Source organism: Canis aureus, unplaced genomic scaffold (genome assembly GCF_053574225.1).
Source record: "Canis aureus isolate CA01 unplaced genomic scaffold, VMU_Caureus_v.1.0 ptg000263l_RagTag, whole genome shotgun sequence".
Classification (NCBI taxonomy): domain Eukaryota; kingdom Metazoa; phylum Chordata; class Mammalia; order Carnivora; family Canidae; genus Canis; species Canis aureus.
The window spans coordinates 28,415-53,843 of record NW_027554517.1 but is presented as its reverse complement, the minus strand read 5'-3'; the positions used below and the strand labels follow the sequence as shown (position 1 = coordinate 53,843).

The following is a 25,429-nucleotide window of genomic DNA, read 5'->3' as shown; positions in this document are numbered from 1 at the left end:
GCAGTCAAATAACTTGTAGCTGGACTTATTCATTATCATTTATCAACTCACGCATAAAATCAAGGTGCTATTCAGTCAATGGTTTCAGGACATATAATTCTAGGACACACGTGTGTACACGTACGTACACGTACGTACACGTGTGTACACGTACGTACACGTGTGTACACGTACGTACACGTGTGTACACGTACGTACACGTACGTACACGTACGTACACGTACGTACACGTGTGTACACGTACGTACACGTGTGTACACGTACGTACACGTGTGTACACGTACGTACACGTGTGTACACGTACGTACACGTGTGTACACGTACGTACACGTGTGTACACGTACGTACACGCGCAAGACATTAAGTTAACTTATACAAACCCCCCTTACCCCCCATAAACTCATGTCATCTATTATACACTTATTTATGTCCTGCCAAACCCCAAAAACAGGACTAAGTGCATACAATACTCACAAGCTTTATTTAAATTGTATACAAATGTATTGCTACTCTAGTTAACTTAACACAACAGTCTTACACGCATTCGATCTCGTGGTCTATCTATAGATAGCATCCCCTTTTTTTTTCCTCTCATATTTACTATGTATTTTATTTATTATACACACTACAATTTCAGTATAAGTTAATGTAGCTTAATTAATAAAGCAAGGCACTGAAAATGCCAAGATGAGTCGCACGACTCCATAAACACAAAGGTTTGGTCCTAGCCTTCCTATTAGTTCTTAGTAGACTTACACATGCAAGTCTCCACGCCCCAGTGAGAATGCCCTTAAAATCAGCAGTGATCTAAAGGAGCAGGTATCAAGCACACTCTTAAGTAGCTCATAACACCTTGCTAAGCCACACCCCCACGGGATACAGCAGTGATAAAAATTAAGCCATAAACGAAAGTTTGACTAAGCCATACTAAAAAGGGTTGGTAAATTTCGTGCCAGCCACCGCGGTCATACGATTAACCCAAACTAATAGGCCCACGGCGTAAAGCGTGTTTAAGATACCTTTGCACTAAAGTTAAAACTTAACTAAGCCGTAAAAAGCTACAGTTACCATAAAATAGACCACGAAAGTGACTTTATAATAATCTGACTACACGATAGCTAAGACCCAAACTGGGATTAGATACCCCACTATGCTTAGCCCTAAACATAGATAATTTTACAACAAAATAATTCGCCAGAGGACTACTAGCAATAGCTTAAAACTCAAAGGACTTGGCGGTGCTTTATATCCCTCTAGAGGAGCCTGTTCTATAATCGATAAACCCCGATAAACCTCACCACCCTTTGCTAATTCAGTCTATATACCGCCATCTTCAGCAAACCCTCAAAAGGTAGAATAGTAAGCACAATCATTTTACATAAAAAAGTTAGGTCAAGGTGTAACTTATGGGGTGGGAAGAAATGGGCTACATTTTCTACCCAAGAACATTCCACGAACGTTTTTATGAAATTAAAAACTGAAGGAGGATTTAGTAGTAAATTAAGAATAGAGAGCTTAATTGAATAGGGCCATGAAGCACGCACACACCGCCCGTCACCCTCCTCAAGTAATAAGACACAACCATAACCATATTAACTTAACTAAGACACAAGAGGAGACAAGTCGTAACAAGGTAAGCATACCGGAAGGTGTGCTTGGATTAATCAAAGTGTAGCTTAACTAAAGCGTCTGGCCTACACCCAGAAGATTTCATTACTTATGACCACTTTGAACAAAAGCTAGCCCAACTAACCCCAAACTTAAGTATCACAGACATATAAAGTAAAACATTTAGTTAAATAATAAAAGTATAGGAGATAGAAATTTTAATTGGAGCGATAGAGATAGTACCGTAAGGGAATGATGAAAGACATCTTAACAGTATTAAACAGCAAAGATTACCCCTTTTACCTTTTGCATAATGAACTAGCCAGAAACGACTTAACAAAGAGAACTTAAGCTAAGCTCCCCGAAACCAGACGAGCTACCCATAAACAATCTAAAAGGATCAACTCATCTATGTAGCAAAATAGTGAGAAGATTTGTGGGTAGAGGTGAAAAGCCTAACGAGCCTGGTGATAGCTGGTTGCCCACAAACAGAATTTTAGTTCAACTTTAAATTTACCTAAAAAAAAACAAAATTTTAATGTAAATTTAAAATATAGTCTAAGAAGGTACAGCTTCTTAGAATCAGGATACAACCTTTATTAGAGAGTATATACTAACATCACCATAGTTGGCTTAAAAGCAGCCACCAATTGAGAAAGCGTTCCAGCTCAACAAACAATATAACTTAATCCCAATCATATTACATCAACTCCTAATTATACCTCCTGGGCCATTCTATTTAAATATAGAAGCAACAATGCTAGTATGAGTAACAAGAACTATTTTCTCCCCGCATAAGCTTATATCAGAAACGGATAGACCACTGATAGTTAACAATCTGATAATATCAACCCAAAAATGAAATACTTATCTACCCTATTGTTAACCCAACACAGGCATGCATTTAAGGAAAGATTAAAAGGAGTAAAAGGAACTCGGCAAACACAAACCCCGCCTGTTTACCAAAAACATCACCTCCAGCATTTCTAGTATTGGAGGCACTGCCTGCCCAGTGACACTTGTTTAACGGCCGCGGTATCCTGACCGTGCAAAGGTAGCATAATCATTTGTTCTCTAAATAAGGACTTGTATGAATGGCCACACGAGGGTTTAACTGTCTCTTATTCCCAATCAGTGAAATTGACCTTCCCGTGAAGAGGCGGGAATGCCACAATAAGACGAGAAGACCCTATGGAGCTTTAATTAACTAACCCAAACTTATGGATACTAAATACCTACAAGGCATAACATTACACCATTATTGTGGGTTAGCAATTTAGGTTGGGGTGACCTCGGAATATAAAAAAACTCCCGAGTGATTAAAATTTAGACCCACAAGTCAAAATATAACATCACTTATTGATCCAATAATTTTTGATCAACGGAACAAGTTACCCTAGGGATAACAGCGCAATCCTATTCAAGAGTCCATATCGACAATAGGGTTTACGACCTCGATGTTGGATCAGGACATCCTAATGGTGCAGCAGCTATTAAGGGTTCGTTTGTTCAACGATTAAAGTCCTACGTGATCTGAGTTCAGACCGGAGTAATCCAGGTCGGTTTCTATCTATTATATAACCTCCCCCAGTACGAAAGGACAAGGGATGTAAGGCCTACCTCACAAAGGCGCCTTAAAACTAATAGATGAAGTCAACTCAATCTAACCAGTTTATCTCCTCATAAGCCCGAGAAAAGGGGCTTTGTTAGGGTGGCAGAGCCCGGTAACTGCGTAAAACTTAAACCTTTATTATCAGAGGTTCAATTCCTCTCCCTAACAAAATGTTCTTTATCAACATTATCTCTCTTATCATCCCAATCCTTCTTGCCGTAGCCTTCCTCACCCTCGTTGAACGAAAAGTCTTAGGCTACATACAACTTCGAAAAGGGCCTAATATCGTAGGCCCCTACGGCCTCCTTCAACCAATCGCAGATGCAGTAAAACTCTTCACAAAAGAACCTCTACGACCACTTACATCCTCCATATCAATATTCATTCTAGCCCCCATTCTAGCTCTATCACTAGCCCTAACTATATGAATCCCTCTCCCAATGCCCTACCCACTCATTAATATAAACTTAGGAGTCCTATTCATACTAGCAATATCAAGTCTCGCCGTATACTCCATCCTTTGGTCAGGATGAGCCTCAAACTCCAAATACGCTCTAATCGGAGCCCTCCGAGCAGTAGCTCAAACAATCTCATATGAAGTAACACTAGCAATCATTCTCCTATCAGTCCTCCTAATAAACGGGTCATTTACACTATCCACACTAATTATCACCCAAGAACATATATGACTAATCTTTCCGGCCTGGCCCCTAGCCATGATATGATTCATTTCTACTCTAGCAGAAACTAACCGAGCCCCCTTCGACTTAACTGAAGGAGAATCCGAACTAGTTTCTGGATTTAACGTAGAGTATGCAGCGGGTCCTTTTGCCCTATTCTTTCTAGCAGAGTACGCAAATATCATTATAATAAATATCCTCACAACAATTCTATTCTTCGGTGCATTCCACAACCCATTTATACCAGAACTCTACTCTATTAACTTCACTATAAAAACCCTCTTACTAACTATCTGCTTCCTATGAATTCGAGCATCATACCCTCGATTCCGCTATGATCAATTAATACACTTATTGTGAAAAAATTTTCTACCCCTAACTTTAGCCCTATGCATATGACATGTTGCCTTACCCATTATTACCGCGAGTATCCCACCCCAAACATAAGAAATATGTCTGATAAAAGAGTTACTTTGATAGAGTAAATAATAGAGGTTTAAATCCTCTTATTTCTAGAATAATAGGCTTCGAACCTAATCTTAAGAATTCAAAGATCTTCGTGCTACCAAACTTACACTATATTCTACAGTAAGGTCAGCTAAATTAAGCTATCGGGCCCATACCCCGAAAATGTTGGTTTATACCCTTCCCGTACTAATAAAACCCCCTATTCTCACTATTATTATAGCAACTATCATGGCAGGGACCATAATCGTCATACTAAGCTCGCACTGATTACTGATCTGAATTGGATTCGAAATAAACATGCTAGCCATCATCCCTATCCTCATAAAAAAGTATAATCCACGAGCCATAGAAGCCTCTACAAAATATTTTCTTACACAAGCTACTGCCTCAATATTACTAATAATAGGAGTCACCATTAACCTTCTTTACTCCGGCCAATGAGTAATCTCAAAAATCTCAAACCCCATCGCATCCATCATAATAACCACCGCCCTAACAATAAAACTAGGCCTATCTCCATTCCACTTCTGAGTTCCCGAAGTAGCACAAGGAGTAACACTTATATCAGGAATAATCCTACTAACATGACAAAAAATCGCACCTATATCCATCCTATATCAAATCTCCCCATCAATTAACACCAACCTTCTTATACTAATAGCCCTCGCATCCGTTCTAGTAGGAGGCTGAGGCGGACTAAATCAAACTCAACTACGAAAAATCATAGCATACTCCTCCATTGCCCACATAGGCTGAATAGCCGCTATCATTATTTACAACCCTACAATAATAATCCTAAACTTAACTTTATATATTCTAATAACACTATCTACCTTCATACTATTCATATTAAACTCATCCACCACAACCTTATCCTTATCCCACATATGAAATAAATTTCCCCTAATCACCTCCATAATCTTAATCTTAATATTATCCCTAGGAGGACTACCCCCATTATCTGGCTTCATCCCTAAATGAATAATTATTCAAGAATTAACAAAAAATAACATAATTATTATTCCAACACTAATAGCCATCACCGCTCTACTTAACTTATATTTCTACCTGCGACTCACATATAGCACCGCACTTACCATATTCCCGTCCACAAATAACATAAAAATAAAATGACAATTCGAGTACACAAAAAAGGCAACCCTACTACCCCCCTTAATCATTATCTCAACTATACTACTCCCGCTAACACCTATATTATCAGTCTTGGACTAGGAGTTTAGGTTAGACCAGACCAAGAGCCTTCAAAGCTCTAAGCAAGTGCTATACACTTAACCCCTGACCAAATCACCTCTAAGGGCTGCAAGAATCTATCTTACATCAATTGAATGCAAATCAAACACTTTAATTAAGCTAAGCCCTCCCTAGATTGGTGAGCTTCTACCTCACGAAATTTTAGTTAACAGCTAAATACCCTAGTAACTGGCTTCAATCTACCTTCTCCCGCCGCGTAGAAAAAAAAGGCGGGAGAAGCCCCGGCGGCGTCTAGGCTGCTTCTTTGAATTTGCAATTCAATATGAAAATTCACCACAGAGCTTGGCAAAAAGAGGACTTAAACCTCTATTTTTAGATTTACAGTCTAATGCTTTTATCAGCCATTTTACCTATGTTCATTAACCGATGACTGTTCTCTACTAATCACAAAGAATTGGTACTTTATACTTACTATTTGGAGCATGAGCCGGCATAGTAGGCACTGCCTTGAGCCTCCTCATCCGAGCCGAACTAGGTCAGCCCGGTACTTTACTAGGCGACGATCAAATTTATAACGTCGTCGTAACCGCCCATGCTTTCGTAATAATCTTCTTCATAGTCATGCCCATTATAATTGGGGGCTTTGGAAACTGACTAGTGCCATTAATAATTGGTGCTCCGGACATGGCATACCCCGAATAAATAACATGAGCTTCTGACTTCTTCCTCCATCTTTTCTTCTACTATTAGCATCTTCTATGGTAGAAGCAGTGCAGGAACGGGGTGGACCGTTTACCCCCCACTGGCTGGCAATCTGGCCCATGCAGGAGCATCCGTTGATCTTACAATTTTCTCCTTACATTTAGCCGGAGTCTCTTCTATTTTAGGGGCATTAATTTCATTACTACTATTATCAACATAAAACCCCCTGCATATCCCAGTATCAAACCCCCCTATTTGTATGATCAGTACTAATTACAGCAGTTCTACTCCTACTATCCTGCCTGTACTGGCTGCTGGAATTACAATACTTTTAACAGACCGTAATCTTAATACGACATTTTTCGATCCCGCTGGAGGAGGAGACCTATCCTATATCAACACTTATTCTGATTCTTCGGACATCCTGAAGTTTACATTCTTATCCTGCCAGGGTTCGGAATAATTTCTCACATTGTCACTTACTACTCAGGGAAAAAAGAGCCTTTCGGCTATATAGGAATAGTTGGGCAATAATATCTATTGGGTTTTTAGGCTTTATCGTATGACTCACCATATGTTTACTGTAGGAATAGACGTAGACACACGAGCATACTTCACATCCGCCACTATAATTATCGCTATTCCAACAGGAGTAAAAGTATTTAGTTGACTGGCAACACTTCACGGAGGCAATATTAAATGATCTCCAGCTATGCTATGAGCTTTAGGGTTTATTTTCTTATTCACAGTAGGCGGGCTAACAGGCATTGTCCTAGCTAATTCGTCCTTAGACATCGTTCTTCATGATACGTATTATGTTGTAGCTCATTTTCACTATGTGCTCTCAATGGGAGCAGTTTTTGCCATTATGGGAGGATTTGCCCACTGATTCCCCTTATTCTCAGGTTATACTCTTAACGATACTTGAGCAAAGATTCACTTTACAATTATATTTGTGGGAGTAAATATAACTTTCTTCCCTCAGCATTTCCTAGGTTTATCCGGAATACCTCGTCGGTACTCTGACTATCCAGATGCATATACCACCTGAAATACCGTCTCCTCTATAGGATCGTTTATCTCGCTTACAGCGGTGATGCTTATAATTTTTATAATCTGAGAGGCCTTTGCATCCAAACGAGAAGTTGGCTATAGTAGAACTTACTACAACTAATATTGAATGACTACATGGATGTCCCCCTCCATATCACACGTTCGAAGAACCTACATATGTAATCCAAAAATAAGAAAGGAAGGAATCGAACCCCCTAAAATTGGTTTCAAGCCAATGTCATAACCACTATGTCTTTCTCAATCAGGAGGTATTAGTAAAATATTACATAACTTTGTCAAGGTTAAATTATAGGTGAAACCCCTATATACCTCTATGGCGTACCCATTTCAACTCGGATTACAGGACGCAACCTCCCCTATTATAGAGGAGCTACTTCATTTTCATGACCATACACTAATAATTGTATTCTTAATCAGTTCTTTAGTTCTCTACATCATTTCCCTAATATTGACTACAAAATTAACTCATACAAGCACAATAGACGCACAGGAAGTAGAAACAGTATGAACTATCCTACCCGCCATTATCCTAATCCTAATCGCTCTACCTTCCCTCCGAATCCTTTATATAATAGACGAAATCAATAACCCCTCTTTAACCGTGAAAACAATAGGCCACCAATGATACTGAAGCTATGAATATACTGATTATGAAGACTTAAACTTTGACTCCTACATAATCCCAACACAAGAATTAAAGCCAGGAGAACTCCGACTATTAGAAGTAGACAACCGAGTTGTCCTCCCAATAGAAATAACCATCCGAATACTTATTTCTTCAGAAGACGTTTTGCATTCATGAGCTGTTCCATCACTAGGTCTAAAAACTGACGCTATTCCAGGACGACTAAACAAACCACCCTTATAGCCATACGACCGGGACTGTATTATGGCCAGTGCTCTGAAATCTGCGGATCTAACCATAGCTTTATACCCATTGTTCTTGAAATAGTCCCCTATCTTATTTTGAAACCTGATCTGCCTTAATAGTATAACCTAGACTAGACTTACTCATTAAGAAGCTATAAAGCATTAACCTTTTAAGTTAAAGACTGGGAGTTTTAACCTCCCCTTAATGAAATGCCACAGCTAGACACATCCACCTGATTTATTATAATCTTTTCAATATTTCTCACCCTCTTCATTCTATTCCAACTAAAAATTTCAATCACCACTACCCGGAAAACCCAATAACCAAGTCTACTAAAATCACTAGTCAACATAATCCTTGAGAAAACAAATGAACGAAAATTTATTCGCCTCTTTCGCTGCCCCCTCAATAATAGGTCTCCCTATTGTAGTACTGATCGTCATATTCCCTTCCATTTTATTCCCAGCACCCAATCGCCTAATCAATAATCGGTTAATCTCCATTCAGCAATGATTAATTCAATTAACATCAAAACAAATACTAGCAATTCATAATCAAAAGGGACGAACCTGAGCTCTCATACTTATATCACTAATTCTATTCATTGGTTCAACTAACCTACTTGGACTACTACCCCACTCATTTACGCCCACGACACAACTCTCTATAAACCTCGGAATAGCAATCCCCTATGAGCAGGGACAGTAATTACCGGTTTCCGCTATAAGACCAAGCATCCTTGGCACACTTTCTACCCCAAGGCACCCCTCTTCCCCTAATTCCAATACTAGTAATCATCGAAACTATTAGTCTATTCATTCAACCCATAGCTCTAGCCGTTCGATTAACGCCAATATTACTGCAGGACACCTCCTAATCCATTTGATTGGAGGGGCTACCTTAGCTCTTATTAATATTAGCGCGACCACAGCTTTCATCACTTTTATTATTTTAATTCTATTTACGATTCTAGAGTTTGCTGTTGCCTTAATTCAAGCCTATGTCCTTTACCTTACTAGTAAGTCTATACTTACATGACAACACCTAATGACCCACCAAACTCACGCTTACCATATAGTTAACCCAAGCCCATGACCGCTAACAGGAGCCCTTTCTGCCCTTCTTATAACATCGGGTCTTATCATATGATTTCACTATAACTCAATATCCCTACTTACATTAGGATTCACAACCAACCTGCTAACCATATACCAGTGATGACGAGATGTGATCCGAGAAGGCACATTCCAAGGACATCACACCCCTATTGTACAAAAGGACTACGGTACGGAATAGTTCTTTTTATTGTATCAGAAGTATTTTTCTTTGCAGGCTTCTTTGAGCCTTTTACCATTCCAGCCTAGCCCCTACTCCTGAACTTGGAGGTTGCTGACCTCCCACCGGCATTATTCCTCTTAACCCACTAGAAGTTCCTCTACTCAACACCTCAGTCCTCCTAGCCTCCGGAGTATCTATTACTTGAGCCCATCATAGTTTAATAGAAGGCAATCGTAAACACATACTTCAAGGCCTATTTATTACAATCTCCTTAGGCGTATATTTTACACTATTACAGGCCTCCGAATACTACGAGACATCTTTTACAATCTCCGACGGAGGTACGGATCTACTTTTTTTATAGCTACTGGGTTTCACGGACTACATGTAATTATTGGCTCCACATTCCTTATCGTGTGCTTTCTCCGACAACTATACTACCACTTCACATCAAACCACCACTTCGGATCTGAAGCCGCTGCATGATATTGACACTTTGTTGATGTAGTCTGACTATTCTTATATGTATCTATTTATTGATGAGGATCCTATTTCTTTAGTATAACTAGTACAATTGACTTCCAATCAGTTAGCTCCAGATCAACCTGGAAAGAAGTAATAAACGTAATACTAACCTTGATAACTAATGTAACCCTAGCGTCCTTACTTGTACTAATCGCATTCTGACTTCCCCAACTAAATATTTATACAGACAAGACAAGCCCCTACGATGTGGTTTTGACCCCATGGGATCTGCTCGCCTACCTTTCTCTATAAAATTCTTCCTAGTTGCCATCACATTCCTGCTTTTCGACCTAGAAATCGCACTCCTACTCCCACTTCCCTGAGCGTCACAAACCAACAAGTTGACAACAATACTTATCATAGCACTCCTACTAATCTCCCTCCTAGCTGCAAGCCTAGCGTACGAATGAACCGAAAAGGGGCTAGAATGAACCGAATATGATAATTAGTTTAAGCCAAAACAAATGATTTCGACTCATTAGATTATGATTTATCTCATAATTATCATATGTCCATAGTATATATTAATATCTTTCTGGCATTCATTCTTTCTCTAATAGGTATACTTGTTTATCGATCACACCTAATATCATCGCTACTATGCTTAGAGGGCATAATATTATCACTATTTGTAATAATATCTGTAACTATTCTCAACAACCACCTTACATTAGCCAGCATGATACCAATCGTACTACTAGTATTTGCTGCCTGCGAAGCAGCATTAGACTATCTCTACTAGTTATAGTATCTAACACCTACGGGACTGATTACGTACAAAACCTAAACCTCTTACAATGCTAAAAATTATCATCCCCACTATCATACTGATCCCCCTTACATGAGTATCAAAGCCTAACATAATCTGAATTAACACGACAACATATGGTTTGCTAATCAGCTTAATCAGCTTATTCTACCTGAATCAACCAAATGATAATACATTGAACCCCTCCTTAATATTTTTCTCTGACTCCCTATCAGCACCGCTACTAGCACTTACAACATGACTTCTACCCCTTATACTTATAGCAGCCAACACCATTTATCAAAAGAACCCTTAACTCGAAAAAAACTATATATTTCAATACTGATTCTTCTCCAGTTGTTCCTAATTATAACTTTCACCGCCTCTGAACTTATCTTCTTTTACATCCTATTTGAGGCAACACTAATCCCAACCCTGATCATTATTACCCGATGGGGGAATCAAACTGAACGACTAAACGCAGGGCTCTACTTCTTATTTTATACTTTAATAGGATCTCTCCCACTCCTAGTAGCTCTCCTTTACATCCACAATTTCATGGGCTCCCTAAATTTTCTCATAATTCAATACTGAATTCAACCTCTGCCAAACTCCTGATCTAATGTTTTCTTATGATTGGCATGCATGATAGCATTCATAGTAAAGATACCTCTATACGGCCTCCACTTGTGACTACCAAAAGCACACGTAGAGGCCCCTATTGCCGGCTCCATGGTACTTGCCGCCGTACTCCTGAAATTAGGAGGCTATGGCATGATACGAATTACAACCCTACTAAACCCCCTGACCAACTTCATAGCGTATCCTTTCATAATATTATCTCTATGAGGCATAATCATAACAAGCTCTATCTGTCTCCGTCAAACAGATCTAAAATCCCTAATTGCATACTCCTCAGTTAGTCATATGGCACTCGTTATTGTAGCGGTTCTTATTCAAACACCATGAAGTTATATAGGTGCAACAGCCCTAATAATTGCCCATGGTTTAACATCCTCGATGCTATTCTGCTTAGCCACTCCAATTACGAACGAATCCATAGCCGTACTATGATTCTCGCACGAGGACTTCAAACCCTCCTTCCCCTGATAGCAGCCTGATGGTTATTAGCAAGCCTCACAAATCTGGCTCTTCCTCCAACAATTATCTTATCGGAGAACTATTTGTAGTGATATCCTCATTCTCATGATCCAACATTACTATTATTCTAATAGGAATTAACATCACCATCACTGCCCTATACTCACTTTATATACTAATCACCACACAGCGTGGTAAATATTCCCACCATATCAAAAATATCAAACCGTCATTCACACGAGAAAATGCCCTAATAACCTTGCATCTACTGCCTCTACTCCTCCTATCCCTTAACCCTAAAATTATTCTCGGTCCCATCTACTGTAAGCATAGTTTAACAAAAACATTAGATTGTGAATCTAATAATAAAAGCTCAAACCTTTTTGCTTACCGAAAAAGTACTGCAAGAACTGCTAACTCATGCTCCCATGTATAAGAACATGGCTTTTTCAACTTTTATAGGATAGAAGTAATCCATTGGTCTTAGGAACCAAAAAATTGGTGCAACTCCAAATAAAAGTAATAATATATTTACTTCATGCATAATCACAGCTCTAGTCATTCTTACTTTGCCCATCATTATAACCTCTACTAAACTCTACAAAAATAAGCTATACCCATACTATGTAAAACCGCTACTTCTTACGCATTCATAATTAGCATAATTCCCACAATAATATTCATCTACTCAGGACAGGAAACAATTGTTTCAAACTGACATTGAATAACAATCCAGACCATAAAACTATCCATGAGTTTTAAATTAGACTACTTCTCAATAATCTTTGTGCCCGTAGCCCTTTTTGTCACGTGGTCTATTATAGAGTTTTCTATATGATATATACACTCCGATCCTTATATTAACCGATTTTTCAAGTATCTTCTCTTATTTCTTATTACTATAATAGTCTTAGTCACCGCAAACAACATATTCCAACTATTCATTGGCTGAGAAGGAGTTGGCATTATATCATTTTTACTTATTGGATGATGATACGGCCGAAACCGATGCAAATACAGCTGCCCTACAAGCTATCCTCTATAACCGTATTGGAGATGTAGGCTTCATTATAACCATAGCATGGTTTCTATTGAACTTAAACACATGAGACCTTCAACAAATCTTTATTACAACAAACGATAATTTTAATTTGCCGCTACTTGGCTTACTATTAGCAGCTACCGGTAAATCTGCTCAATTCGGCTTACATCCCTGACTCCCCTCAGCCATAGAAGGCCCCACTCTGTATCAGCCCTACTTCACTCAAGCACAATAGTTGTAGCAGGAGTATTTCTTCTTATCCGCTTTCATCCACTAATAGAGCATAATCAAACTATTCAAACCCTCACTTTATGCTTAGGGGCTATTACTACACTATTTACTGCAATCTGCGCTCTTACACAGAACGATATCAAAAAAATTGTAGCGTTCTCTACCTCAAGCCAACTAGGCCTAATAATAGTAACAATTGCATTAACCAGCCTTACCTAGCCTTCTTACACATCTGCACTCACGCATTTTTTAAAGCTATGTTATTCATATGTTCAGGGTCAATTATCCACAGCCTAAACGATGAACAAGACATTCGAAAGATAGGTGGCCTATTTAAAGTCCTTCCCTTCACCACAACTTCCCTGATTGTCGGAAGCCTCGCATTAACAGGCATACCTTTCCTTACAGGATTCTACTCCAAAGACCTGATCATCGAGTCCGCTAACACGTCGAATACCAACGCCTGAGCCCTCTTAATTACACTCGTTGCCACATCCCTAACCGCTGCCTACAGCACCCGAATTATATTCTTCGCTCTACTAGGCCAGCCCCGCTTCTCCCCTATAATCCTTATCAACGAGAATAATCCTCTCCTAATTACTCTATTAAACGACTCCTTATCGGAAGTGTATTTGCAGGATACATTATCTCCCACAGCATCACACCCACCACCATCCCACAGATAACTATGCCTCATTATCTAAAAATGATAGCCCTTGCAGTAACTATCTTGGGTTTCATCCTGGCACTAGAACTAAACCTTACCATACAAGGACTCAAATTTAACTATCCATCTAATTACTTTAAATTTTCCACCCTCCTTGGCTATTATCCAACCATTATGCACCGCCTCACACCTAAAACAAGTTTAACCATCAGCCAGAAATCAGCATCTATACTTCTGGACTCCATCTGACTAGAAAACATCCTACCCAAATCAATCTCGTATTTCCAAATAAAATCTTCTACCCTTATTTCAAATCAAAAGGGTCTCATCAAGCTCTATTTCCTATCGTTCATACTAACTATAATTCTCAGCCTACTAATCCTTAATTACCACGGGTAACTTCCATGATAACCAACACACCAGTTAACAGCGACCAACCTGTAACAATCACCAACCAGGTTCCATAACTATATAAAGCCGCAATACCCATAGCCTCTTCACTAAAAAACCCAGAGTCCCCCGTATCATAAATTACCCAATCCCCTATTCCATTAAACTTTAATACTACCTCCACCTCATCATCCTTCAAAATATAGCAAGCAGTCAACAACTCAGACAATAGACCAGTAATAAAAGCCGCTAGAACAGCCTTATTTGAAACTCACACCTCAGGGTATTGCTCAGTAGCCATAGCAGTTGTATAACCAAATACTACTAATATACCCCCCAAATAAATTAAAAACACAATCAGCCCTAAAAAAGAACCCCCAAAATTCAGAACAATCGCACAACCAATCCACCGCTAATAATTAGCACAAGCCCACCATAAATAGGAGATGGTTTAGTGGCAAAACCCACAAAACTCATCACAAAAACGATACTTAAAATAAATACAATGTATGTTATCATTATTCCTACATGGAATTTAACCATGACTAATGACATGAAAAATCATCGTTGTATTTCAACTATAAGAACATTAATGACCAACATTCGAAAAACCCACCCACTAGCCAAAATTGTCAACAATTCATTCATTGACCTCCCAGCGCCATCTAACATCTCTGCTTGATGGAATTTCGGGTCCTATTAGGAGTATGCTTGATTCTACAGATTCTAACAGGTTTATTTCTAGCTATACACTACACATCGGACACGGCCACAGCTTTTTCATCGGTCACCCACATCTGTCGAGACGTTAACTACGGCTGAATTATCCGCTATATACATGCAAATGGCGCTTCCATATTCTTCATCTGCCTATTCATACATGTGGGACGAGGCCTATACTATGGATCCTATGTATTCATAGAAACATGAAACATTGGAATTGTACTACTATTCGCAACCATAGCCACAGCATTCATAGGCTATGTACTGCCGTGAGGACAAATATCATTTTGAGGGGCAACTGTAATCACTAACCTTCTCTCCGCCATCCCCTATATCGGAACCAACTTAGTAGAGTGAATCTGAGGTGGCTTCTCAGTAGACAAAGCAACCTTAACACGATTCTTTGCATTTCATTTTATCTTTCCATTCATCATCGCAGCTCTAGCAATAGTACACCTCCTATTTCTACACAAAACCGGATCCAACAACCCCTCAGGAATCACATCAGACTCAGACAAAATTCCGTTCACCCCTACTACACAATTAAAGATATCCTAGGAATCCTACTCCTGCTCCTAGTCTTAATATCACTAGTTTTATTTTCACCAGACCTATTAGGAGATCCAGACAACTACACCCCTGCAAACCCCCTAAACACCCCTCCACATATCAAACCTGAATGATACTTCCTATTCGCCTATGCCATCCTACGATCTATCCCTAATAAATTAGGAGGTGTACTCGCCCTAGTATTCTCCATCCTAATTTTAGCATTCATTCCATTCCTCCACACATCTAAGCAACGCAGTATAATATTCCGACCCCTCAGCCAATGCCTATTCTGACTTTTAGTCGCCGATCTTCTCACTTTAACTTGGGATTGGAGGACAGCCAGTTGAACACCCTTTCATCATTATCGGACAGGTCGCCTCAATTCTATATTTCACCATCCTATTGATTCTAATGCCAACAATTAGCGTTATCGAAAATAATCTTCTAAAATGAAGAGTCTTTGTAGTATAATCATTACCTTGGTCTTGTAAACCAAAAATGGAGAGTAGTCGCCCTCCCTAAGACTCAAGGAAGAAGCTCTTGCTCCACCATCAGCACCCAAAGCTGAAATTCTTCTTAAACTATTCCCTGACACCCCTACATTCATATATTGGACCACCTCTACTGTGCTATGTCAGTATCTCCAAAAAATCCTTCTTTCCCTCCCCTATGTACGTCGTGCATTAATGGCTTGCCCCATGCATATAAGCATGTACATGATATTATATCTTTACATAGGACATGTCTAGTCCAATTCCACAACCCATTGATCCTCAACAGTAACTAGATGCATATCACTTAGTCCAATAAGGGCTTAATCACCATGCCTCGAGAAACCATCAATCCTTGCCTGTAATGTCACTCTTCTCGCTCCGGGCCCATGCTAATGTGGGGGTTACTATCATGAAACTATACCTGGCATCTGGTTCTTACCTCAGGGCCATGACTCTATTTATTCCAATCCTACTAATTCTCGCAAATGGGACATCTCGATGGACTAGTGACTAATCAGCCCATGATCACACATAACTGTGGTGTCATGCATTTGGTATCTTTTATTTTTAGGGGGGGAATCTGCTATCACTCATCTATGACCGCAACGGCACTAACTCTAACTTATCTTCTGCTCTCAGGGAATATGCCCGTCGCGGCCTAATGTCAAATAACTTGTAGCTGGACTTATTCATTATCATTTATCAACTCACGCATAAAATCAAGGTGCTATTCAGTCAATGGTTTCAGGACATATAATTCTAGGACACACGTGTGTACACGTACGTACACGTGTGTACACGTACGTACACGTGTGTACACGTACGTACACGTGTGTACACGTACGTACACGTGTGTACCGTACGTACACGTGTGTACACGTACGTACACGTGTGTACACGTACGTACACGTGTGTACACGTACGTAACACGTGTGTACACACGTACGTACACGTGTGTACACGTACGTACACGTAGCGTACACGTACGTACACGTGTGTACACGTACGTACACGTGTGTACACGTACGTACACGTGTGTACACGTACGTACACGCGCAAGACATTAAGTTAACTTATACAAACCCCCCTTACCCCCCATAACTCATGTCATCTATTATACACTTATTTATGTCCTAGCCCAAACCCCAAAAACAGGACTAAGTGCATACAATAATCACAAGCCTTTATTTTAAATTGTATTACCAAATGTATTGCTTACTCTAGTTAACTTAACACAACCAGTCTTACAACGCATTCGATCTCGGTGGTCTATCTATAGCCTTTTTTTTTCCTCTCATATTTACTATGTATTTTATTTATTATACACACTACAATTTCAGTATAAGTTAATGTAGCTTAATTAATAAAGCAAGGCACTGAAAATGCCAAGATGAGTCGCACGACTCCATAAACACAAAGGTTTGGTCCTAGCCTTCCTATTAGTTCTTAGTAGACTTACACATGCAAGTCTCCACGCCCCAGTGAGAATGCCCTTAAAATCAGCAGTGATCTAAAGGAGCAGGTATCAAGCACACTCTTAAGTAGCTCATAACACCTTGCTAAGCCACACCCCCACGGGATACAGCAGTGATAAAAATTAAGCCATAAACGAAAGTTTGACTAAGCCATACTAAAAAGGGTTGGTAAATTTCGTGCCAGCCACCGCGGTCATACGATTAACCCAAACTAATAGGCCCACGGCGTAAAGCGTGTTTAAGATACCTTTGCACTAAAGTTAAAACTTAACTAAGCCGTAAAAAGCTACAGTTACCATAAAATAGACCACGAAAGTGACTTTATAATAATCTGACTACACGATAGCTAAGACCCAAACTGGGATTAGATACCCCACTATGCTTAGCCCTAAACATAGATAATTTTACAACAAAATAATTCGCCAGAGGACTACTAGCAATAGCTTAAAACTCAAAGGACTTGGCGGTGCTTTATATCCCTCTAGAGGAGCCTGTTCTATAATCGATAAACCCCGATAAACCTCACCACCCTTTGCTAATTCAGTCTATATACCGCCATCTTCAGCAAACCCTCAAAAGGTAGAATAGTAAGCACAATCATTTTACATAAAAAAGTTAGGTCAAGGTGTAACTTATGGGGTGGGAAGAAATGGGCTACATTTTCTACCCAAGAACATTCCACGAACGTTTTTATGAAATTAAAAACTGAAGGAGGATTTAGTAGTAAATTAAGAATAGAGAGCTTAATTGAATAGGGCCATGAAGCACGCACACACCGCCCGTCACCCTCCTCAAGTAATAAGACACAACCATAACCATATTAACTTAACTAAGACACAAGAGGAGACAAGTCGTAACAAGGTAAGCATACCGGAAGGTGTGCTTGGATTAATCAAAGTGTAGCTTAACTAAAGCGTCTGGCCTACACCCAGAAGATTTCATTACTTATGACCACTTTGAACAAAAGCTAGCCCAACTAACCCCAAACTTAAGTATCACAGACATATAAAGTAAAACATTTAGTTAAATAATAAAAGTATAGGAGATAGAAATTTTAATTGGAGCGATAGAGATAGTACCGTAAGGGAATGATGAAAGACATCTTAACAGTATTAAACAGCAAAGATTACCCCTTTTACCTTTTGCATAATGAACTAGCCAGAAACGACTTAACAAAGAGAACTTAAGCTAAGCTCCCCGAAACCAGACGAGCTACCCATAAACAATCTAAAAGGATCAACTCATCTATGTAGCAAAATAGTGAGAAGATTTGTGGGTAGAGGTGAAAAGCCTAACGAGCCTGGTGATAGCTGGTTGCCCACAAACAGAATTTTAGTTCAACTTTAAATTTACCTAAAAAAAACAAAATTTTAATGTAAATTTAAAATATAGTCTAAGAAGGTACAGCTTCTTAGAATCAGGATACAACCTTTATTAGAGAGTATATACTAACATCACCATAGTTGGCTTAAAAGCAGCCACCAATTGAGAAAGCGTTCCAGCTCAACAAACAATATAACTTAATCCCAATCATATTACATCAACTCCTAATTATACCTCCTGGGCCATTCTATTTAAATATAGAAGCAACAATGCTAGTATGAGTAACAAGAACTATTTTCTCCCCGCATAAGCTTATATCAGAAACGGATAGACCACTGATAGTTAACAATCTGATAATATCAACCCAAAAATGAAATACTTATCTACCCTATTGTTAACCCAACACAGGCATGCATTTAAGGAAAGATTAAAAGGAGTAAAAGGAACTCGGCAAACACAAACCCCGCCTGTTTACCAAAAACATCACCTCCAGCATTTCTAGTATTGGAGGCACTGCCTGCCCAGTGACACTTGTTTAACGGCCGCGGTATCCTGACCGTGCAAAGGTAGCATAATCATTTGTTCTCTAAATAAGGACTTGTATGAATGGCCACACGAGGGTTTAACTGTCTCTTATTCCCAATCAGTGAAATTGACCTTCCCGTGAAGAGGCGGGAATGCCACAATAAGACGAGAAGACCCTATGGAGCTTTAATTAACTAACCCAAACTTATGGATACTAAATACCTACAAGGCATAACATTACACCATTATTGTGGGTTAGCAATTTAGGTTGGGGTGACCTCGGAATATAAAAAAACTCCCGAGTGATTAAAATTTAGACCCACAAGTCAAAATATAACATCACTTATTGATCCAATAATTTTTGATCAACGGAACAAGTTACCCTAGGGATAACAGCGCAATCCTATTCAAGAGTCCATATCGACAATAGGGTTTACGACCTCGATGTTGGATCAGGACATCCTAATGGTGCAGCAGCTATTAAGGGTTCGTTTGTTCAACGATTAAAGTCCTACGTGATCTGAGTTCAGACCGGAGTAATCCAGGTCGGTTTCTATCTATTATATAACCTCCCCCAGTACGAAAGGACAAGGGATGTAAGGCCTACCTCACAAAGGCGCCTTAAAACTAATAGATGAAGTCAACTCAATCTAACCAGTTTATCTCCTCATAAGCCCGAGAAAAGGGGCTTTGTTAGGGTGGCAGAGCCCGGTAACTGCGTAAAACTTAAACCTTTATTATCAGAGGTTCAATTCCTCTCCCTAACAAAATGTTCTTTATCAACATTATCTCTCTTATCATCCCAATCCTTCTTGCCGTAGCCTTCCTCACCCTCGTTGAACGAAAAGTCTTAGGCTACATACAACTTCGAAAAGGGCCTAATATCGTAGGCCCCTACGGCCTCCTTCAACCAATCGCAGATGCAGTAAAACTCTTCACAAAAGAACCTCTACGACCACTTACATCCTCCATATCAATATTCATTCTAGCCCCCATTCTAGCTCTATCACTAGCCCTAACTATATGAATCCCTCTCCCAATGCCCTACCCACTCATTAATATAAACTTAGGAGTCCTATTCATACTAGCAATATCAAGTCTCGCCGTATACTCCATCCTTTGGTCAGGATGAGCCTCAAACTCCAAATACGCTCTAATCGGAGCCCTCCGAGCAGTAGCTCAAACAATCTCATATGAAGTAACACTAGCAATCATTCTCCTATCAGTCCTCCTAATAAACGGGTCATTTACACTATCCACACTAATTATCACCCAAGAACATATATGACTAATCTTTCCGGCCTGGCCCCTAGCCATGATATGATTCATTTCTACTCTAGCAGAAACTAACCGAGCCCCCTTCGACTTAACTGAAGGAGAATCCGAACTAGTTTCTGGATTTAACGTAGAGTATGCAGCGGGTCCTTTTGCCCTATTCTTTCTAGCAGAGTACGCAAATATCATTATAATAAATATCCTCACAACAATTCTATTCTTCGGTGCATTCCACAACCCATTTATACCAGAACTCTACTCTATTAACTTCACTATAAAAACCCTCTTACTAACTATCTGCTTCCTATGAATTCGAGCATCATACCCTCGATTCCGCTATGATCAATTAATACACTTATTGTGAAAAAATTTTCTACCCCTAACTTTAGCCCTATGCATATGACATGTTGCCTTACCCATTATTACCGCGAGTATCCCACCCCAAACATAAGAAATATGTCTGATAAAAGAGTTACTTTGATAGAGTAAATAATAGAGGTTTAAATCCTCTTATTTCTAGAATAATAGGCTTCGAACCTAATCTTAAGAATTCAAAGATCTTCGTGCTACCAAACTTACACTATATTCTACAGTAAGGTCAGCTAAATTAAGCTATCGGGCCCATACCCCGAAAATGTTGGTTTATACCCTTCCCGTACTAATAAAACCCCCTATTCTCACTATTATTATAGCAACTATCATGGCAGGGACCATAATCGTCATACTAAGCTCGCACTGATTACTGATCTGAATTGGATTCGAAATAAACATGCTAGCCATCATCCCTATCCTCATAAAAAAGTATAATCCACGAGCCATAGAAGCCTCTACAAAATATTTTCTTACACAAGCTACTGCCTCAATATTACTAATAATAGGAGTCACCATTAACCTTCTTTACTCCGGCCAATGAGTAATCTCAAAAATCTCAAACCCCATCGCATCCATCATAATAACCACCGCCCTAACAATAAAACTAGGCCTATCTCCATTCCACTTCTGAGTTCCCGAAGTAGCACAAGGAGTAACACTTATATCAGGAATAATCCTACTAACATGACAAAAAATCGCACCTATATCCATCCTATATCAAATCTCCCCATCAATTAACACCAACCTTCTTATACTAATAGCCCTCGCATCCGTTCTAGTAGGAGGCTGAGGCGGACTAAATCAAACTCAACTACGAAAAATCATAGCATACTCCTCCATTGCCCACATAGGCTGAATAGCCGCTATCATTATTTACAACCCTACAATAATAATCCTAAACTTAACTTTATATATTCTAATAACACTATCTACCTTCATACTATTCATATTAAACTCATCCACCACAACCTTATCCTTATCCCACATATGAAATAAATTTCCCCTAATCACCTCCATAATCTTAATCTTAATATTATCCCTAGGAGGACTACCCCCATTATCTGGCTTCATCCCTAAATGAATAATTATTCAAGAATTAACAAAAAATAACATAATTATTATTCCAACACTAATAGCCATCACCGCTCTACTTAACTTATATTTCTACCTGCGACTCACATATAGCACCGCACTTACCATATTCCCGTCCACAAATAACATAAAAATAAAATGACAATTCGAGTACACAAAAAAGGCAACCCTACTACCCCCCTTAATCATTATCTCAACTATACTACTCCCGCTAACACCTATATTATCAGTCTTGGACTAGGAGTTTAGGTTAGACCAGACCAAGAGCCTTCAAAGCTCTAAGCAAGTGCTATACACTTAACCCCTGACCAAATCACCTCTAAGGGCTGCAAGAATCTATCTTACATCAATTGAATGCAAATCAAACACTTTAATTAAGCTAAGCCCTCCCTAGATTGGTGAGCTTCTACCTCACGAAATTTTAGTTAACAGCTAAATACCCTAGTAACTGGCTTCAATCTACCTTCTCCCGCCGCGTAGAAAAAAAAGGCGGGAGAAGCCCCGGCGGCGTCTAGGCTGCTTCTTTGAATTTGCAATTCAATATGAAAATTCACCACAGAGCTTGGCAAAAAGAGGACTTAAACCTCTATTTTTAGATTTACAGTCTAATGCTTTTATCAGCCATTTTACCTATGTTCATTAACCGATGACTGTTCTCTACTAATCACAAAGATATTGGTACTTTATACTTACTATTTGGAGCATGAGCCGGCATAGTAGGCACTGCCTTGAGCCTCCTCATCCGAGCCGAACTAGGTCAGCCCGGTACTTTACTAGGCGACGATCAAATTTATAACGTCGTCGTAACCGCCCATGCTTTCGTAATAATCTTCTTCATAGTCATGCCCATTATAATTGGGGGCTTTGGAAACTGACTAGTGCCATTAATAATTGGTGCTCCGGACATGGCATTCCCCCGAATAAATAACATGAGCTTCTGACTTCTTCCTCCATCTTTTCTTCTACTATTAGCATCTTCTATGGTAGAAGCAGGTGCAGGAACGGGGTGGACCGTTTACCCCCCACTGGCTGGCAATCTGGCCCATGCAGGAGCATCCGTTGATCTTACAATTTTCTCCTTACATTTAGCCGGAGTCTCTTCTATTTTAGGGGCAATTAATTTCATTACTACTATTATCAACATAAAACCCCCTGCAATATCCCAGTATCAAACCCCCCTATTTGTATGATCAGTACTAATTACAGCAGTTCTACTCCTACTATCCCTGCCTGTACTGGCTGCTGGAATTACAATACTTTTAACAGACCGTAATCTTAATACGACATTTTTCGATCCCGCTGGAGGAGGAGACCCTATCCTATATCAACACTTATTCTGATTCTTCGGACATCCTGAAGTTTACATTCTTATCCTGCCAGGGTTCGGAATAATTTCTCACATTGTCACTTACTACTCAGGGAAAAAAGAGCCTTTCGGCTATATAGGAATAGTATGGGCAATAATATCTATTGGGTTTTTAGGCTTTATCGTATGAGCTCACCATATGTTTACTGTAGGAATAGACGTAGACACACGAGCATACTTCACATCCGCCACTATAATTATCGCTATTCCAACAGGAGTAAAAGTATTTAGTTGACTGGCAACACTTCACGGAGGCAATATTAAATGATCTCCAGCTATGCTATGAGCTTTAGGGTTTATTTTCTTATTCACAGTAGGCGGGCTAACAGGCATTGTCCTAGCTAATTCGTCCTTAGACATCGTTCTTCATGATACGTATTATGTTGTAGCTCATTTTCACTATGTGCTCTCAATGGGAGCAGTTTTTGCCATTATGGGAGGATTTGCCCACTGATTCCCCTTATTCTCAGGTTATACTCTTAACGATACTTGAGCAAAGATTCACTTTACAATTATATTTGTGGGAGTAAATATAACTTTCTTCCCTCAGCATTTCCTAGGTTTATCCGGAATACCTCGTCGGTACTCTGACTATCCAGATGCATATACCACCTGAAATACCGTCTCCTCTATAGGATCGTTTATCTCGCTTACAGCGGTGATGCTTATAATTTTTATAATCTGAGAGGCCTTTGCATCCAAACGAGAAGTTGCTATAGTAGAACTTACTACAACTAATATTGAATGACTACATGGATGTCCCCCTCCATATCACACGTTCGAAGAACCTACATATGTAATCCAAAAATAAGAAAGGAAGGAATCGAACCCCCTAAAATTGGTTTCAAGCCAATGTCATAACCACTATGTCTTTCTCAATCAGGAGGTATTAGTAAAATATTACATAACTTTGTCAAGGTTAAATTATAGGTGAAACCCCTATATACCTCTATGGCGTACCCATTTCAACTCGGATTACAGGACGCAACCTCCCCTATTATAGAGGAGCTACTTCATTTTCATGACCATACACTAATAATTGTATTCTTAATCAGTTCTTTAGTTCTCTACATCATTTCCCTAATATTGACTACAAAATTAACTCATACAAGCACAATAGACGCACAGGAAGTAGAAACAGTATGAACTATCCTACCCGCCATTATCCTAATCCTAATCGCTCTACCTTCCCTCCGAATCCTTTATATAATAGACGAAATCAATAACCCCTCTTTAACCGTGAAAACAATAGGCCACCAATGATACTGAAGCTATGAATATACTGATTATGAAGACTTAAACTTTGACTCCTACATAATCCCAACACAAGAATTAAAGCCAGGAGAACTCCGACTATTAGAAGTAGACAACCGAGTTGTCCTCCCAATAGAAATAACCATCCGAATACTTATTTCTTCAGAAGACGTTTTGCATTCATGAGCTGTTCCATCACTAGGTCTAAAAACTGACGCTATTCCAGGACGACTAAACCAAACCACCCTTATAGCCATACGACCGGGACTGTATTATGGCCAGTGCTCTGAAATCTGCGGATCTAACCATAGCTTTATACCCATTGTTCTTGAAATAGTCCCCCTATCTTATTTTGAAACCTGATCTGCCTTAATAGTATAACCTAGACTAGACTTACTCATTAAGAAGCTATAAAGCATTAACCTTTTAAGTTAAAGACTGGGAGTTTTAACCTCCCCTTAATGAAATGCCACAGCTAGACACATCCACCTGATTTATTATAATCTTTTCAATATTTCTCACCCTCTTCATTCTATTCCAACTAAAAATTTCAAATCACCACTACCCGGAAAACCCAATAACCAAGTCTACTAAAATCACTAGTCAACATAATCCTTGAGAAAACAAATGAACGAAAATTTATTCGCCTCTTTCGCTGCCCCCTCAATAATAGGTCTCCCTATTGTAGTACTGATCGTCATATTCCCTTCCATTTTATTCCCAGCACCCAATCGCCTAATCAATAATCGGTTAATCTCCATTCAGCAAT

At 39.3% G+C, this 25,429-nt stretch overlaps 2 pseudogenes; both read left to right on the top strand.

Moving 5' to 3' along the window:
- The first annotated feature begins 711 nt into the window (after positions 1-711).
- LOC144309934 (18S ribosomal RNA) lies at positions 712-1,666 on the top strand (annotated as a pseudogene).
- Positions 1,667-17,392: 15,726 nt separating this feature from the next.
- Positions 17,393-18,347, top strand: LOC144309933 (18S ribosomal RNA; annotated as a pseudogene).
- The last annotated feature ends 7,082 nt before the right edge of the window (positions 18,348-25,429 follow it).